At 44.1% G+C, this 19217-nt stretch overlaps 1 protein-coding gene across 3 annotated transcripts in view; it reads left to right on the plus strand.

Annotated features, from left to right (window-relative positions):
* The first annotated feature begins 1347 nt into the window (after positions 1-1347).
* Positions 1348-19217, plus strand: part of HTR4 (5-hydroxytryptamine receptor 4) — a 143095-nt gene continuing 125225 nt past the window's right edge. For 2 of the 3 annotated variants that reach the window (XM_045826198.1, XM_045826183.1), the window contains exon 1: positions 1348-1645. The gene's annotated coding sequence lies outside the window, so the exon portion shown is untranslated. Of the gene's footprint in view, positions 1646-1755; positions 1871-19217 lie in introns of those variants that run through there. The other variant, XM_045826189.1, reaches the window with a different exon arrangement.

The following is a 19217-nucleotide window of genomic DNA, read 5'->3' on the forward strand; positions in this document are numbered from 1 at the left end:
AAGAAGGACTGGAAGGAAGGCGGAGACCAGTTAGAGAATCTTTTTGGTGCTTCCTGAAAAGATAGGATTTAGTTCTGTGGGAAAAGGAAGGAAAGGACAGATGCCAGTGGTAGAGCTGGGACAGACTCCCTGGGACCCGGGGAGCGGTTGAGTGGAGAGTGGGGAGAAGGGGAACAGAGGCAGTGCTGTCAGAGGTGATTGTCAGGATAGTGGTGTCATGTTGTCACATGCATGTGATATAGAGAAGGGGCATAATGATTAATTCAAGTTTAGATCTTAATATCTTAGCTGATAAATAACCTAATATTCCCACTTTTACATTTTGAAAGGGGGATAGGAGAGGAATAAAGATTTAGGATACATACATCTCAGGAAGAGAAGTGACAGGTGGGAATCAGAATGGCTGGGAGGGACACCAGGGTGTTGGGACAGACACAAAGCACAAGGATAAGACAGAAGAGGTGACAGGATGGGGACAGACTGTAATGGGAAGAGAGAGAAAGTGTACGAGTAAGATGGGGAACAGACATAGACCACGAGGAGGACAGACCCCCCCCAAAAAAAAGAAGTGGGAAATGAGAGGCAGGAATATGGGCAGAGAAAGGGACCCGCTCAGAGTTTCTGGTGTGAGTAGGTCGGTCAACTTAAATTTCCAGTCCACTTGGACTGTACTCACAATTTTAAGTTAATAGCTTTTAAGATCGTCTTGGAAGACTTAGTTGCTTTTGGAGGCTAACTGCTGTAAGGTTTCACGGTGCTGTCACACCTCCTGCAGACGGGGTGGCCCTTGAGGGGGTGAAATGCCCCTCTAGCAGGCCTTCTGGCTCCCTCACCTGTCTCACCAAAGGAAGGTTCTCCCCCCTCCCGCCCTCCTTCTCAACATGTTTTAGCTCTTGACCCGACTTCTCCCTGCAGTTGGAGGGCTTTGTCAGATGTGTTGAGGAAACAAATGTTTTGGTTCCTCACAGATATTACCGACACGGGGTGCCACGCGGGCAGGAGCTTTGGCGACTCTCAACACAGCCACCCGTTTAGGGTCCCCATTTTACAGACCTAATCACATGCCCAAGGCCACGCGTGGACAGAGCTGGGAGAAATGTTACCTCCAGATCGGGGAAGCATGGAGCGAACTAACAAATATTGGCAGGATCGCTTCTGAAGACTTCAGGATAATGAAACGCTACCTCTGGAAAACTTGGGAGCCTGTAGCTAAGGAACAACGGAGCTCACTCTGAACCCTGCTCCCAAACCGAACCTGCCCTGGCAGCCAGAGGCATAAGGAAGTAAGCTATACAGTAAGGGGCAGGGTTTCTCCCGACACAAACGCTTTCATACTTATCTTACAATAGAGGAAATGGGCACTCAGAGAGGTTAACCAACTTGCCCAAGGTCACCCAGGAGCCGGCAGGGAGCCCAGGGCAGCGTTTGCTCCGGGAAAGAGCAGACTGGCCAGCCCAGGGGGTGAGGTCCTTCCCGCGCTGCGTCTGTGCCCACTCCCCTGTGCACCAGGCCTCCCGGGCCGGGGCCCCCGCGATCCCCCGCGTCCGGTGGGGGCGGCAGCGGGGACCGCTCTGGCTGGGGGGCTGCCGAGTCGGCGGGGCCGGCTCCGCCGGCTGGGGAGGAGGACTATGCACCACGAACCCAGGTGAGCCGAGGCGGGGGCCCTGCCGCCCGCAGCCGGGGGCCCGCGCCTGGAGCCCGGCGGCCTCCCTGTGCGGGGGCTGGAGCCGGCACCCGAGGGGGCGGCGGGGAGGGCGCAGGCAGCGGCTGGGAGCGCAGCAGCGGCGGCGAAGGCAGAAGCTCGGCTCCGCGGCTCCGGGCGGCCGCTCCAGTCCTCCAGGGCGCCTTGCTCCGTCGCCTCAGGCAGCGGGTAGGTGCGGCCGGTGCGCGGGGGGTCTGGAGCCCGGGAGCCCACGTGTGTCGGTAGGGTCGCGGTGGGGGCGGGGTGGCACGACCCGGAGAGGTGCTCAGGCGCTCTGGATTCCGGAGCCCGGGCTTTGCCGCAGGGATGGGCTGCGCGGCGGCTCAGGTTGTAGGTGGGCTGCTGCCTGTGCAGGACCCGTCTCCAGCGTGGGACCACTGTAGGGTTGGGGCTAGTGCCCTGCGCTTGGGTACGTGAGTACTCATGGAACTGCTTGTGTGTTCACTGACTATGGCAGGTTGTGTGTGTAAGGGCGTGTGTGTGTGAATGAGAGAGAGAGAGAGAGAGAGAGAGAGAGGGAGAGAGAGGGAGAGAGGCACGTAGGCTGTGCATCCATAATGTGTGTGTAACTAGATACATGTGGGCTGTGTGGATGGTCCTGGGTGTGTGGTGAGTGCACTCTGTCTAACTGTATGAGTGTGTATGTGACAAGATATGCGTGTCCTGAGTGTCTAACTGGCTGTGTGGGCACGCTGTGCTGCATGAAGCGTTCCGTCACTGACAGTACTAGCGTCCTGCGGTTGTCTTTCACAGAATCCCAGCCCCAATTTAAGATGCATTTCCCCTCAGCTTGCCACCCTGAGTGTGGCACCGTGCTGGTGGCTGCCTTTTCGAAGTGGCGGCTGGCAGAGGTGGGGAAGTCATGGGCATTGGCTGATTTTGCTATAGAGTTCAATGTTAAGAAAAAACGATGGTTTGGTTTTCTGTTTAGTCTATTAAAATGTACCCAAAAATCTTTCCTAGGGTACAGATTTGCCATAAACCAAAGCTGATGGGAGGGCACTGTGGCAAGTTTGCCCTCCTTGTCTTTTATGACTGCCCGGGTCATAAAGCTGTGGGTGAGTCTGGGGGGCGCTGGGTGGTGTTCCCACGGTCCCCTGTAGCATTAGTGATGAGGGAGAAGTTGGCGCGTGCTGCCAGGGAGCACAGGTGTTGAAGGAGAAGGACACTGGTGATGGATGCGGTGCCCTCGACTCAAGGAAAAAGTCAGGACAGGTCGCGAGGCTCCTGGAGCTCTGAGAAGCAGCCCTCCCCTAGGAAGTGATGAGTGTGGGGGAACAATTAGTAAAAAGCAAAGAGGGTTTGCAGCATTCTCAAGGCACCTTTTAATCTTATCTTCATTTTCTCCATGTACCCTTACCCTAAATTAATTCTCTCTTGTGTTTGCATCATTTCCTCCCATGGGAAACATCTTTATTATAATTATTATTATACAGCTGAGCAGGTTGTCATTCCACTGAAGCGCGTCAGAGTTAGCAGGCGCTTCCGGAGGGCCCAGGGCCCAGGGCAGAGGGGTGCTCTTGGTATCTCTGAGTTGTCTGGATTTTATTCCTGAAGCTGCTCCTTCTAAGGGCCACAGCTGCCTCGTTCGTAACCAACAAATTAAATATGTTTTCTTCCACTTGAGTTTGACTGGACCTCCCACACACTGTTCGCCCCCTCTTCTTCCTCCCCAAAGAACAGCACCTGGAACCCAACCCAAGCAACCTGCTGCCCCAACCCTCCTCCTGATTTCCCCATCTGTTATCCAACCACCAACACCCTCTGTGTCGCCTCGCTGGTCACCTTTCTGTTTCTCCTCTTCCTTCATCAGTAGTGGCCACAGCTTAATAGGGAGGTTTTATTCTTTTTCCCTCAGTACTTCTTGAATCTTTTTTTTTTTTCCAATGTCCACTGCTACCACTCTGTCAGGTGACACCCATATTCAGGGATTTCTAGAAATAGCCCTGATAATATCACTGTCTGATTAATCAATTAAATAACTATTTGGGAAGAATCTAGACCTTCTGATGGTTGTAGCATTATGTGACCTACGTGGAGTCTCTTGGCCATTCTAAATCTGTTTCCTCATCTGTGGAATGTAGCGAAAGATTTCAACTACAACCCAGTTGCTAGATCATTTCCAAGGATTCTTCCAACTTTAAAATTCTCTCGTTGTCATTGATGGTCTTTGTTTTCGCAGGAAACATTTCTCCTAAGGCCTTAGGGCTACCTTCTAATATCTAACCATCTTTTTCAAAAATTCTATTTGTCTTTAAAGAAGGGAAATAGGCAAAGGGGAAAAGGGTGAAAGTGTCCCATTGACTTAAGTTTGTGGTTGAGGGTTAACTAGATATGTCAAGCTTGGGAGTTGCAGGAATCTTAGACGTCACTCATTCTCGCCTCCCATCAAGTGCAGAATCTTCCATGCCATTGCCTTTGTGAAAAATGAAAGAAAATTGTGTAAGTTTTATTAAGATAATGTCTCCTAATGTTATAACTCAAGGTCTCTCAAACCTCTGTATTTTTGACATTTTGAGGTAGACAATTTTTTTCTTATGAGGCACTGTCTTGTGCCTCATAAGATGTCTAGCAGCATCTCTGGCACCCATTTGATACCAGTCGCAAGCACCAGTTGTGACAACAAAAAATGTCTCCAGACATTATGAAATGTCCCCTTGGAGGACAAAGTCCCCCCCATACCTCAGCTCCTGTTGCAAACCACTGTGCTGTAATTCAAATACAAGTCTTGTGGCCCTGTCCAGTAACACCTTACAACAAAGTGTTGTAATAAACCAGCGAATTGCTGCGCTGCTAGCCGCTTTTCCACCGCCTTCCGTCCTGGCCACCCTCACACATGTGTGCCTCCTACCTTCTTACTCCCCTGATGCTGTGCCTGGAAACTTTCAAGATGCTGCTGAAAGCTGAAAAGTGTTTGAGAGACAATATAACGATAATCGTAACAGCTCACATTAATTCAGCCCTTGATATGTGCCAGACATGGTTCTGAATGTTTTCCATGAACGATCTCATTTAATCTTCGTTAAGAACCCTATGAGAGAGATGCTTTGATTCTCCCCATTTTAGAGATGAGTAACCCAGTCATACAGAGGTGGAATCACATGGTCAGGCTTTCTCAGCTGAGGAGTGGTTGGAGCTGGGGTTGGTTGATGCGTTTTCTGACTCCATATTCTGACCTGCCTTCCACAAATGGGACCTTGGTGTTACAGGGTGGAAACAATCTCAAACATCATCTCGTTCAATTGTGAAACTATGCATCATCTACAAAGGCTAGAGACTGTGAGGTTAGCAGTTGCATTCAGTTGAAATAATGTGGTTTCTCCTTCTGTTGTCTTCTGAATTCAGGTTATTCAGAAATAGCTCCGAGGCGTCTGCAGGGTGAGAGCTATAGGGGCTGAGTTGGGTGAGTTAGAGGAGAGGGGCTCAGGGGAAGGGAAGGGTGGTGAAAAGGAGCAAACAATGAACACGATGGTTCTTTTTCCATTAAGTCCTTGCCATCATCTAAACTTTAGCTATCTCTTCTACCAGTGAATGTGAAGTTGCCATATTTTATCAGCTCCCTCCTTCTGTTTTCTTCTTGGCCTGCCCTTTCATTCTTCCATTATGCATGCTGTTTTTATACTACACAGGCAGGAGGAAGTGGTACACCTACGGACAGAGTGAGCTGTAAGTGCAATGTACTTGTATGGATAGGGTAAGAAAGACTACCCTACTAATAACTAGTAAGCTTGAAAATCCAAGGTATGCCCTAGGAAGGCTGGCTGTTGCCTCTAAGACCCTGTATCAACAAATCCACAGGTCTGGTGGCTGCCAGCGAGTAAATAGTAGAGCCTTGGTTTTGCAAGCCTCAGAGTTTGGTCAAGACAGTGGTTCTCAAACTTTGGTAAGCATCAGAATCATCTACAGGACCTGCTAAACAACGTGGCTGGTCCCCACCTCCAGAGTCTCTGATTCCTTGCTTCTGGGTTAGGATCTGAGAATCTGTATTTCTGACAGGTTCCTGGGTGATACTGATGGCGCTGGTCCAGAGACCAGAATTCAAGAACCACATGGTGAAGACCTAAATAAGTAAAGGTCACCGCCCACCTACCTGAGATTATTTGTAAACAAAAGGGATCTTATTTTTGAGATAATTGAGCATTTGGATTTATGAGAAGCAATGGATAGGGCAAGATAGAAAGAACAATAAATGCTAAGGACTAGCTGACATCTCTCGGTAAGCATCTGAGCTTTGCCTCTCAGTTTGAATTTCAGAAAAAACCTTTGCTTTTTCTGCTTTGGATTAATTCTGATTTCAGATCTTTCCATGCTTTCTACCTCAACCCACCCCCACATTCTTAATTTGAAAGATAGAATTTCTCATGAGTCACAGGATAATCCAAATAAAAAGTTCTTTAATATCTTGCCTATTGCCAGATAAATTCTGACTGGCCCCCTATATTAAAAAATGTATGTTACCTGCCCATCAGCTTTTGTTTCCTATGCAGTTACTTTGTATTTCTTTCTCTTTCAAATCAATATCAGCACCAGGAAGAAACCTAACAGAGACTCAAGCCAGACATTTATATGTAACTGATTAAATGTTTTAAAGTTTGAAGCAGAATAAGTTTCTTTTAAAACCAAATTTCAAACTCAATCAACCCCTCCTCCTTCTTTAAAAAAATTTTAATAAACTTTATTTTTTACAGCAGGGAAATTTGGGTTCACAGCAAAATTTATCAGAGAGTGCAGAATTCTTGTATACTCATATCTCCTACCCCAACATAAGCAAAACCTCCCCTACTACCAACAGCCTGCCCCAGAGTGGTACATTTCTTACAACTGATGAACCATTGACATGTTAATACAACTCAAAGTTTGTAGCTTACATTATGATTCACTCTTGGTGTTGTCCTATGTCCTATATGTTTCTGACAAATGTATAATGACATGTACCATCATTACACTATCGTACAGAATAGTTTCACTGTCCTAAAAATCCCCTGTTCTCCATCTATTTATCAGCCCTTGTTTTCTAACCCTTGGAAATCACTGATTTTTTTTTTACTGTCTCCATGGTTTTGCCTTTTCCAGACGTCATATAGTTGGTATCATACAGTTAATAGCCTTTTCAGACTGGCTTTTTTATTCAATTAGTAATAAAGTAAGTTTCCTCCATGCCTCTTCATGACCCAATAGTCCATTTATTTTAGTGTGGAATAATATTCTATTGTCTGAATGTACTATAGTTTATCCATTCATCAACTGAAGGACATCTCGATTGCTTCCAAGTGTGGGCAACCTGTCCTCCTGACCTGCATCATCCAAACTGCCTGACATCTGACTGGTAACTGTCCTGGGCCAGTCCTAAGGCTAACAATGTAGAATTTAACTATGCTCAAGACTGTACACTTGACTCTAAGAACTCTTAACTTTTCTTTCTTCTTTAGAACACTTTTGGATTTTTGCCTAATTATATTTCCGGTTTACAGACCCTAAGACCCTTGAATAAATCTATCATATATTTCTAGCCAAAGCCTCCAGACTGCTTTTGGGATCATTCAACAGCTGCCATAGACATCCATGCAGAGGTTTTTGTGTGGACATTCATTTCAATTTGTTTGAGTAAATACCAAGGAGCGCAATTGCTGTGTCCTATGGCAAGAGTACGTTTAATTTTGCCAGAAACGGCCAAGCTGTCTTCCAGAGTGGCCGCAAAGTTTTATGTTTCCGCCAGCAGTGGATGAGAGTTGCTGCTTCTCCACATCTCCCACAGCACGCGATGTCACCAGTGTTCCGGGTCCTTCCATTCCGATGGGCTTCTGCTGGCATCTCATCATTATTTTAATTTCCATTTCCCTAGTGACATACTGTGTTGTTGCTGGATTGTTATGTGTTCACTCAACTGAAAAGACTCTCTTAAAATTTTTTTTAATTGTGGTAAAATACACATAACATAGAATTTACCATCTTAACCATCTTTTAACTGCACAGTTCAGTTGTGTTAAGTACGTTCACATCATGGCACAACCAATTCCTGAACTTTTTCATCTTGCAAAACTAAAACTCTATATCCATGAAACAATAACTCCTAATTTCCCATTCTCCACAGCCCCTGACAACGGCCATTTCACTTCTTGTTTTTATAAATTTGACTATTCTAGATAAGTCGTATAAATACTGTATTTTTTATGACTAGATTGTTTTGAAGGGAAGCAGAATTTGCCACTTCAAAATATGCCTTTTTGGGATATTGAGTATTTTAGCCTGACTATTATTTTTTTAACCAATTTATACTTCTTCATCCCTTCACTTTTTCATTCATCTTCCCAATCCCTCCCATCTGGCAACTGTCAAAATGTTCTCTGCACTGACGAGTCTGTTTCTGTTCTACTTGTTCATTTTATTTGCTTTTTAGATTCAATTGTTGATAGATATGTATTTATTGCCATTTTATTGTTTATCTTTTTAATCTTTTTTTCTTCTTAAAGAAGACCCTTTAACACATCATGTAATACTGGTTTGGTGGTGGTGAACTCTTTTAGCATTTTCTTGTCTTGGAAGCTCTTTATCTGTCCTTCATTTCTACAATAAATGAAAATTTTGCTAGGTAGAGTCATCTTGGTTGTAGCTCTTTGCTTTTCATCGCTTTCACTATTTCTTGCCAATCCCTTCTGGCCTACAACGTTTCTATTGAGAAATCAGCTGACAGTCTTATGGAAGTTTCCCTATAGGTAGCTTTTCTCTTGCTGCTTTTAAGATTCTCTCTGTCTTTAACCTTTTGTATTTTCATTGTGATGTGTCTTTGGTTCATCTTCTTTGGGAGACCCTGCACTTCCTAGACTTATATTTCTATTGCCTTCACCAGGTTGAGGAAGTTTTCTGTCATTGTTTTTTCAGATAGGTTTTCAATTTCTTGCACTCCTTCTCCTTCCAGTGCTTCATGGTGTGAATATTAGTGTGCTTGACATTGCCCCAGAGGCTTTTTACACTACCCTCATTTTTAAAACTTATTTTTTCTGTTTTACTCTTCCGAATGGATGTTTTTGCTTCCTTGTATTCCAAATTACTGATCTGATTCTCTGCTTCATCTATCTACTGTTGATTCCTTATACATTATCCTTCATTTTCAGTTAGTTTATCCTTCATTTCTGACTGGTTATTTCTTATGGTTTCCATGTTTTTTAAATGCTTTTGAAGTTCTCATTAAATTCATTGAGCATCCTTACAACCAATTTTTTGAACTTTGCATTTTGTAGATTGCCTGTCTTTCTTTTGTTTAGTTCTTTTACTAGAGTTTTTTTTCTGTTTTTTCATTTGGGACATGTTTCTTTGTCTCCTCATTTTGACACCCTCCCTGTGTTTGTTTCTATGTATTAGGTAGAGCTGCTACCCCTCCCAGGCTTGGTAGAGTGGCCTTATGTAGTAGGTATTCTGTAGGGTCCAGTGGCACAGCCTCCCCAGTCACCCAAGCTGGGCACTCCAGGTGCACGCACTTCCATGTGGGCTGTTCGCACTCTCTTGTTGTAGGTGAGCCCTGATTGCATTTCACACATCAGTGGGATGGATTTCCCCCCAGGCTGATCAGTTGCAAAGATTGGCTACGACCACCTATCACTGACCACCATGGAGGATCAGCTGTGCATGGGCCGACCCCATGGAGCAGGACTTACTTCAGTAGGGCTCTGGTGCCCACTGAGTCCTCCCCTTGACTGTGTCACTTGTGGAGGCAGTTGGATAGTACTTCAACGTGGTCTGAAGCTGTCCACTGGGTGTGCTGGCTCTGAGGCCTCCCTGGAGGTGCAGGCCAAGGTCAGCCACCACTGTTCTGCCTGGGACCTCCCCGCATGAGCTACAAAGCAATCTGAAGATGGCTGCTACTTGTGCTGGGCTTGGAGGTGGTCAGGCAGGCCAAGCTACAGACCAAATGCTGGCTGCCACTAGTGCTGGGCCTGGGGCCACTTAGCAAGAGGTGCAGGGTACACTGAGGCCAGGTGCTGCTTGTTTGAGAGATTCTAGCAAAGTCTCACTTTCCTCCTCCTTGACTGTCAGCAGTCCTGCACCTAAACAAAGGGACTCCAAGTACTTACTCCTAGAGATCTGCAGGTTTTGAAACTGGATGCACTTTAAATGTTCATTATTTGCTAAGTACCGTATTTTTCGGACTATAAGACACACTACCCCTGCCCCCCGCTGCTCACCATTTGGGAGGAATAATGGTTGTTAATGCTGCTGTTGAGTTCTGTTTACACTTACATTGGTGAAGTATTATGTTATTTATGTTATTAAATATTTTTTACCACACTTTTTGCTTCAAAATTTTTTCCCTATTTTTCTCCTCTAAAACCTAGGTGCATCTTATGGTCTGAAAAATACGGTATACACCTGGTCTTCTTTGATTTTTGTATCAATTCCTGAAAGAAGTGTTTTTCTCATTTGTAGATGATGAAACCAAGGCTTGAAAACTTCAGGAAAACTGCTGTATTAGTTAGAAGGCTAATTGTATTAGTGAATGAATATTTTTGATTACACAAAATAAAAGTCAGTACTGGCTTGCTTAAGCAAAAGTTGGAATTTGTTGGAAAGATAATGGGGCTTTTGTTATGCATTCAAGGATGGAAACCAGATCATTTCCAAAGAATTCAACTCCAAGGGTTCACGATCTTTTCCACCTTTCTCTGCCATGAATGTGACACATCTCCAGGAGTGTGTCTCTTGGTTGATTCTCAAGAAAGAAAATCTGATTGACCCAATCATTTATGGGCAAGAGGTCACAGCAGAAGCATCACAGTTGCCATTGGGTTCACTTTTGTCATTGTAGATATTCTCTGTAGAGGTGGCCTAGTAGACACTTGAATGAATATCTCCTGTCGTCACACAACTAGTGTGGCAGAGATGGGATTTAATTTGAGGTTTGCACTCCAAATCCAGTGCTTGTCTCCTATCAAGGAGATGATTGATAGAGAAGCACATTAAAATGGCATATAATAAAGGTAACCTGCCTTTCTTTTCAAGGCCTCCCCAGATGAAGCATTTTTTGCATAGGGTCCTGCTGAGGCTCTTGGTGCTTACCTCTTGGTTTCTGAGATGTCTGTGGCCGCACCCTGCCTCCTCTCTGTCCATCTGGTTTCTGTCTTGTGTGGCCCGGCTTCTCTTTCTGCTCGTGCAGGTCCTGTCTCCGGCTCGCCTAGCAAACTCTGACTCACAGACTGCAAGAGCTGAAAGGATCTAGTATCTTGTCCCATCTTGTACCTGTGCAGCAAATAACCGGTGGCAACGTGTGCCGGGCTCTTGTGGTGAGCATTGCTGAAAGCTCCACATCTCATCCAACTCTCATCCAACAAATGAGTCGTGGCCCTTTTGGGGTTTATTTTCCTACCAAGTTATTATTTAAAAAGTTTCAAACAAAGAAGTTGAAAGAATTGTATAGGGAGCACACATACAGTCACCATGGAGTTTCTACAATTAATGTTTACTACCTTGTTTTTATCTTATTTCTATCTACCTCTCTATCCACTTATCAGTCCATATTTCAGTGATTTCAAAGTAAGTTTTTTATTCCAATTTTTATCACTAGGAAACTGAGACCAAGATAGGTTATATGACTTGCCCAATGTCATCACCTCATGAGGAAATGATGGAGCCCAGATTTATTCATTTTTATTTTTACTTTTTTTTTCCACTAAGCAACATTGTATCTCCTGGAAGGGAAGAGGAAAAACTGACTCAAGGTCCGTTAGTGGCAGGACATCTGATTATCAGGCTCCTAAAGTCCCATCAACTTGACCCATGACAAGTAGTCTACTTTCCAAGGAGAAGGAGTACTTCCCTTGCTCTACAAAGATCTGCAGATTTAGTACTTTACAACCTACTCCAAATCTCTGGAAAATCTGATTTTTGACATAGATGATTTTACAAAATTAGTATACTCTTTCTTCCATTTCAACACTTGGAAATAACTTATGGAGATGACAGGCAGTGAAATTACTATTTGAGATAACTTTTTTTAGTATGCTTTTTAAAAAATATATTTTATTGATTATGTTATTACAGTTGTCCCATTTTCCCCCCTTCACTCCCCTCCACCCTGCACTCCCCTCCCACCCACACTCTCCCTCTTTAGTTCATGTCCATGTGTCAAACTTATAAGTTTTTTAGCTTCTACATTTCCCATACTATTCTACCCACCCCACCCCATCTATTTTCTACCTACCATTTATGCTACTTATTCTCTGTACCCTTTCCCCCTCTCTCCCCCTCCCGCTCCCCTGTTACTAAGCCTCCATGTGATCTCCATTTCTGTGGTTCTGTTCCTGTTCTAGTTGTTTGCTTAGTTTGTTTTTGTTTTAGGTGCGGCTGTTAATAATTGTGAGTTTGCTGTCATTTTATTGTACATGTTTTTTATCTTCTTTTTCTTAGATAAGTCCCTTTAACATTTTATATATTAAGGGCTTAGTGATGATGAACTCCTTTAACTTGACCTTATCTGAGAAGCACTTCATGTGCCCTTCCATTCTAAATGAAAGCTTTGTTGGACAGAGCAATCTTGGATGTAGGTCCTTGCCTTTCATGACTTAGAATACTTCTTTCCAGCCTCTTCTTGCCTATAAGGTCTCTTTTGAGAAATCAGCTGACAGTCTGATGGGAACTCCTTTGTAGGTAACTGTCTCCTTATCTCTTGTTGCTTTTAAGATTGTCTCCTTATCTTTCATCTTGGGTAATGTAATTCTGATGTGCCTTGGTGTGTTTCTCCTTGGATCCAACTTCTTTGGGACTCTCTGAGCTTCCTGGACTTCCTAGAAGTCTATTTCCTTTGCCAGATTGGGGAAGTTCTCCTTTATTATTTGTTCAAATAACTTTTCCACTTGTTGCTCTTCCTCTTCTCCTTCTGGTATCCCTATATTTCGGATGTTGGAACATTTGAAGATGTCCTGGAGGTTCCTAAGCCTCTCCTCATTTGTTTGAATTCTTATCTCTTCATTCTTTTCTGATTGGATGATTCTTTCTTCCTTCTGGTCCACTCCATTGATTTGAGTCCCAGTTTCCTTCCCAGCACTATTGGTTCCCTGTACATTTTCCTTTATTTCACTTAGCATAGCCTTCGTTTTTTCATCTAATTTGCGACCAAATTCAACCAATTTGGTGAGCATCCTGATTACCAGTGTTTTGAACTGTGCATTTGATAGGTTGGCTATCTCTTCATCGCTTAGTTGTATTTGCTCTGGAGCTTTGATCAGTTCTTCCATTTGAGCCATTTTTTTTTTGTCTTGATGTGCCTGTTACGTAGTGAGGGTGGAGCCTTAGGTGTTGACCAGGGTGGGGCGACCCAGTCACTGGGTTTTGGTGCTGTATGTGGGGGAGGGGTCCGAGAGGGAGCAATGGCACTTGTTCTGCTCTCTGCTGGACTTCAGTTACTTCCGCCGCTTCCCCAAAGCAAGCTAGGCCCTTCTGGTGCTGATTCCTGTGTGGGTGGGCTTGTGTATGTTCTAGGACCCTGTGGGTCTTTCCAGTGAGCTCTCCTGTGAGGCTGGGAGTTTCTCCTAGCACCTCAACCCACACAGGTGTTTTCAAGCATTGTTTTGAGGCTTTATTTCCCCACCTGGGACCCTGGGTTGCGGGGTCTGTCTAGTTCCCCAGTTTCACCTGCTTTATCTGTGTGCCAATGTGGGACCTCTCAGTCCACCTGCCACCTTGTGTGCCATACCTGTCCACAGTCTGCCGCCTTACTGGGTCTGCCCACTGCTGCCTTGCGTACTCAGGGTCCACCAGCCACCGCTTTGCTAAGACCCCTCTCCACCTGGCTGCCCAACTCTGCCCCTCCTACCGGTTCAGATGAATGTGTCTACTTTAACTTCTTGGTTGTCGGACTTCCATACAGTTCAATTTTCTGTCGGTACTGGGTGTTTTTTGTTTCTAAATTGTTGTTGTCCTTCTTTTGGTTGTGCAAGGAGGCACAGTGTATCTACCTAGCCTTCATCTTGGCCAGAGGTCATGATCTTGAGATAACTTTTTATAAGCTCGCAGGACTTTCACATAAGTTATCATATTTAAATTTCATGAGGAGGAGCAGATCTGCAAGATAACTGCGCTGGATTTCTTAACCACACTGAACAGCTGGAGATTTAGGGCTTATAGAAGCAAAAGGAAGAACCCAAAGTCACATGGTGTTAAGAGTAAATTGGGTCTTGGTAAAAAAAAAGACACACACACACACATATATATGTATATACATATATACACACACAGAGACACAATTTATTTATTTATTTCAAGTTCCAGTAGATATTCTGTAGGTTTTGAGGAGCTACAGAAGTATCTAGTTAATAAAATTGTACTGGAAATGTTGAGATAGGGGACTTTTGAGATCTGGATCCTTTATGGGATAACTTAGTGGTTAAAGGTCTGGGCTCTGAAGCCACTTCCTGGCATGGCCTTGGACAACGTCTCCTTTCTGTGCTCCAGTTTCTTTATTTGTGGTGTGGGGACAATTGCAGTACTCCTTCATAGCATGGTGTGAAGACACAGGAGGTAGCATATGTGGAAAGTTTGGTACTTAGCCTGTGTCCAACAAATATCAGTTATAGGACTGTGTCATTATTCTCCTCCTGCTCCCTCCCCAGAAGTCTTCTCTGTGTATTAAATAGGCCGCTCTAAAATCTACGTGTATAGTTCCATCTTGATCCTGAAGGGTTTGTTTGAGAACTACTGGGACATTGTGGGCAGCAGCCATTTGGGTCGATATCTTATTAGTTCATTATAATTATAAGATGCAGATTCTGCTCAAGAATTCTCATCTAAGCTGTAAATGGCCCAATTCCTGCGAGAGTTCACTGATATGCTTAATTAGATATGGTGATCAGCACATGGTATCTGAAGTGGAGAGTTCTGTATAAATTGTTGTCTCATCCAGGAGGCTCAGAAAACTAGAAAAGAGTGAGAACAGAAGAGGTAAAATGCTGGCAGAGACTTTTCCCTTGGCATGCATGGCAAATTACTATATCTAGGTCTTCCAGGTGAAGAAGCATTTAAGCAGATATGGAAAAACTCCTGAAGAGGATTTCAGAAGGATGTGCCCACCTGGGTGGATTGCACTCCATCCTTGTGGTGTTTCCCAAACTGCTCTTCATGAATCATTTGTACCAAAATCCCTGGGACATTTATTGGTTCAAATGCAGCTTCCTGGACCTACTGGTTCAGAGTACTTTGAGTGAGGCACCCAAATCCGCAATTTTGCAAGTTATTTTTAGGCATTCTAATGTTTGAGAATCACTGCAGTCTGTAGCAGAATTACACAAGGTTCAAAAGAGTAACTTTGAAGACTTACTGAGATGGAAGGCAAATTTTGGTTTGACCTGTCCCCCATCGCAGACCTCTGAAATCAGAGGTGACCTAACCCTTTGGGCATTCTCAGGCTCAGCTCTCAGTAGCCTTTTCCATGGCGAGGAGGCATAATTTCTGTAACCACATCTCAGAGCAGGAGAGATCAGCCCTGAGATGTGCAGCTGCCTTCGTGGGGAAGCGGAGTGGGAAACATGTGGCCTCCAATGAATGGGGCACCGCCAAGCGGGAGACCCCCTTGTTACAACAGCTGGCCCACGTGATATTGTGATCACACTGCACACCTGCTTTATCAATATTCACTTTCCCTGTTTTTTTGCAATATCCTTGTGAGGTTAGTATTATGCTTATTCCATTATATGGATAGGGCCACTGAGGTGAAGAAAAGTAAGTAACTTGTCCAAGGGCATGCTGCACATTGATAGACCTGGGACTGATTCCAAGGCTGTGCTTTGAATCAGGGGCCAGCAAACTTTCTGACTGGGTGCCTGATTTTCTATGGCCTGTGAGCTAAGTTTTTACATATTTTAATTGTTGGAAAAAAATCAAAAGAAGAAGAATATTTCTTGATAAGCTAAGATTCTATGAAATTCAATTTGGTGTTCATAATACATTTTATTGGAAACCAGCCATGCTCTTTCATCTGCGTATTGTCTGCGCACTGCACCAGCAGATTGGAATAGTTGTCATAGTGACCTTCTGCTGCCAAAAGCCTAAAATATTTGCTAGATGGCCCTTGGCAGAAAAACATGTGTCAACCTCTCCTTTAAACCACAGTGCCAGTGTTTCCCAAACTTCAATTGTTTGAGTACCTTCTTTGTGATTCCTGCCACCGGCTTGTGTCATCGAGAGCATCATCTGTGTAGCACTTTTCTTTAAAACTATTAGTTTTCCTTAAACAAATTGTATTTCACAAAGAAACAGAAATGGAGGTGGAAACCAGTTCCTACTACAAGAGATAGAAGGTAACTGTACAAACTAATGCAGCACACACACAACAGTGTCTCAGGTTTTAGCTAGACACTTGGGGCAGGTGCTGTCACTGTCCCTCCCCTTTTCCTGCAGATCCCTTCACTGTTTCTGCGTGCACCATCCTGACTTCCAGTGCTGAGCCCGGACGTGTTTTGGAGGCCTGTCCTCAGTCTGCTGGAATCAACTTTGCTCACATGCACAATTAGCTGGTGGTGCCTGGGAATCTGTGTCCTGCTGTGGACAGCCCTTAACCAATAAATGATGGGTGTGGGAGAATCAGTAACTCAGTTCCCTCCCCACTTGCCTCGGATAATTCTGAGACATCTGTTTTACATGGCTTCTCAGAGCTTCCCTGCAGGGTTAAGATTCAGTGGCTTAATAACACATTCCTCATTGGCTGCCTTTCATTCCCTTCCCTGTATCATTACTTCTCTGCCAGGGTACTTGCACCTGCCAGATAAACTATGTGCATTTACTTGATCCTCGCTCCAAGATCTGTGTCTTGGGGAGACCCCAGTTAGACAATAGTGCTTCTCACAAAAGACTGTGAGCATAAGACCTGTTCTTTATTGTCAAAGAGAGATTAGCAGATATCAGAAAGGATTCAGAGGTAAATTAACACTTATGTGAGTCCTTTTCTTCGTTGTAAATGACTGTGATTAAAATAGAAAATGAGAGAACACATTTTTCACCATGAGATCCAATAGTACTTCATGCTCCATCCACCTGCTGCCTAATATCATCTGCTTTCTTCCATGACAGGAGAACCATCCTTGGGAAAGTGACATTTTACCTTCAAGGGTGGTCCCTAGATCAGCAGCATCAGCAACACCTGAGAACTTGTTAGACATGCACATCCACCACTCTAAAGCTACTGAATCAGAAACTCGGGGGTGGAGCCCAGCTGTTGTGTTTTAACAAGCCTGGGGTGGGGAGGTTTCTTATGCTTGCTTAAGCCTGAGAACCTCTGCTCTACAATAAACAGCCACTTATTTAGTTCTGATCTCACTGCATTCCTGGATTTCAGCAGAACTCAGAGTCATCCAAGACTTGCTTCGTCCCCTCAAACGTGACTGCATGATGGTTTCCTGCCTTCTGTTTGAGCCTCCCACCGAGGTGGACCTTGTCACTTGCCAAGGCACTCAGGTCGATAATTGGACAGCTCTGCTGTTGGATCATCTACCTCATTAGCGAGTCTCAAACTCTTGAGACGCCCATGTGTCCTTTGGAGACTCAGAGACAAGGCTGATTCCTTCTTTAATTAATAGGCAGAACTTTCATCCCGTGTCATGCCTTGTCATTTAACAGATACTTACTGAGCATGTACCGTGTCTCTACATAGGACCTGTGGCCAAATTCAGAGTAAGATGCTAATCACGTGATCTGAAAAGTCAACGTGTAAATAATACTTCCTGAATCTTTGCATCCTAATTGTACATATCAGCCCTGTGGTCCCTTAAGTGCAACTGAATTGGCGTCTTTACGGATTTTCAGTTATGAGAAGAAAATGGCTAGAAGCTTTTTATTTAGGACTAAATCTTTCTAGATGGTTTAGCAACACTGGCATTTTGACTACCAGTCTATAAAGAGACACTTGCAAATGAAGGCACAGTTTCTGGCCTAATTTACAGAGAATAAGTCTTTTAAAGAGTATATATCAACTGACTAAGGTATGAACCTAAAATTAAAAAGCCACTATGAATGGCAACAAGCTTTTGTACAGGGTCAAAGAATTGCATTTCAGGGAGCACAGATTCAGGCAAAAACCCAAATAGTGTCCTAATTACAGGGCAAAGGCAGGGGTTTTTATGAGAAAAAGAATGGAATGATTACATAAAAGAGAAGGACTTCCAATGGGTGCTGATCAGCTGAGCTACTCTTGACCGTGGGTGTTTGGTAAATGGTTCTATCTTTAGACTAAGAGTCCATAATTACCAGTCCTTGTGGTCAGGATGTCCACTTGCGTGATGGCTTTATAAAAAATTGCTTGTAAAACAACATTAGTTTGGCCCAGTCCAAAGGTCTGGCCCAGTTCCAACAGTCTAATTGATGAAAGAATGCCTAAACCTGTAGAGAATTTTTGTAACAATTTATGCCAAACAGAGGCTATGCCTGGAAGCAAGATCTCAGAAGACAAAGGAAAAAAAATGCTTCTTTGAATGAGTTTGCCATTTCTTTTAGGCATTTGGAATTAAGGAGCGAACAAAAAAGAGTACCCGAAGGTGGGAGGAAATAAAGCCGGATTGGATTACTGGATAGTGATAAGATTGTGCGCTCTCTTGAGGGTGGTTTGTCTTCTGAAGGGCCTGAAATGAGGCATTTCAAAGACGCGTTAACCTAGATGCGCGGAAACAATGGACAGGACTTGCCAAAGGCAAAGATAAACCTTTTCACTGAAATTATGTAGCTGGGGTGTAACTGGGCATCACCGACCTGCCTAGTCAGGAATTTACGACCAGGTCACCCTGTCATGTTGCTTTATATAGGAACCCTTTTTTGTCCGCAGTCTAAAGGTTCAAGGAGCGAGGCATCTGGAACAGTTACTCTAAGTCCAGTTTGAAATGGCTGCATTCATGCCAGTGTCAGAGAGGTCACAAAAGCATTTGCTGAGACAGCATCCTACCTTTGCCACATACTTTCCAGAGAAGAAAGCCCAAGTAAATAGCCAAGAAGAGGAATGTTGTTTTCCACTCAGTGAGCATTTGCACAGTTATAATTTTTCAGATGTTCCAAGAGTTGTTTTCCCAGTGAAGTGTACAAGGAAATCATGATCGCCATGGGGCGTAGAAGATTGGCGATGTTTGTGTGTCTGATCCTGGTGAGACTGTGTGCTTTTGTGCATATGGCCAATGGCAGGTTACGGCAATGAGGTAATGAGACCCACGAGAAGGTTTTGAACTCTTACCAAATATCTGGCTTTATTTGATTACACATTACATTGCTCTTACTTTTGTCTTACCTGCTCAGAAATGCTTGTGATCATGCCTGTTTGAGAAAATATAAGTGACTTGCGTGAGTATTCTTTTTTTTTTAATTGGAAAATGATTCAAAACACTTGGGCTTTTTTTCCCTTCTGGGGATATGAGGCAGAAATAACATGGACCATCACAGTCTATCATTTTAGCACTGGGAGAAACCCTAGCGGTTACCAGAAGCAGTTATCATTTAGACAGACATCCTGACCCAGGGCTCCACATGCTGCTTAAATGCCTCCAACGATGAGAAG

This window comes from Phyllostomus hastatus, unplaced genomic scaffold (assembly GCF_019186645.2).
Source record: "Phyllostomus hastatus isolate PE091 unplaced genomic scaffold, TTU_PhHast_1.1 phas_contig_150, whole genome shotgun sequence".
NCBI classification, from domain to species: Eukaryota; Metazoa; Chordata; class Mammalia; order Chiroptera; family Phyllostomidae; genus Phyllostomus; species Phyllostomus hastatus.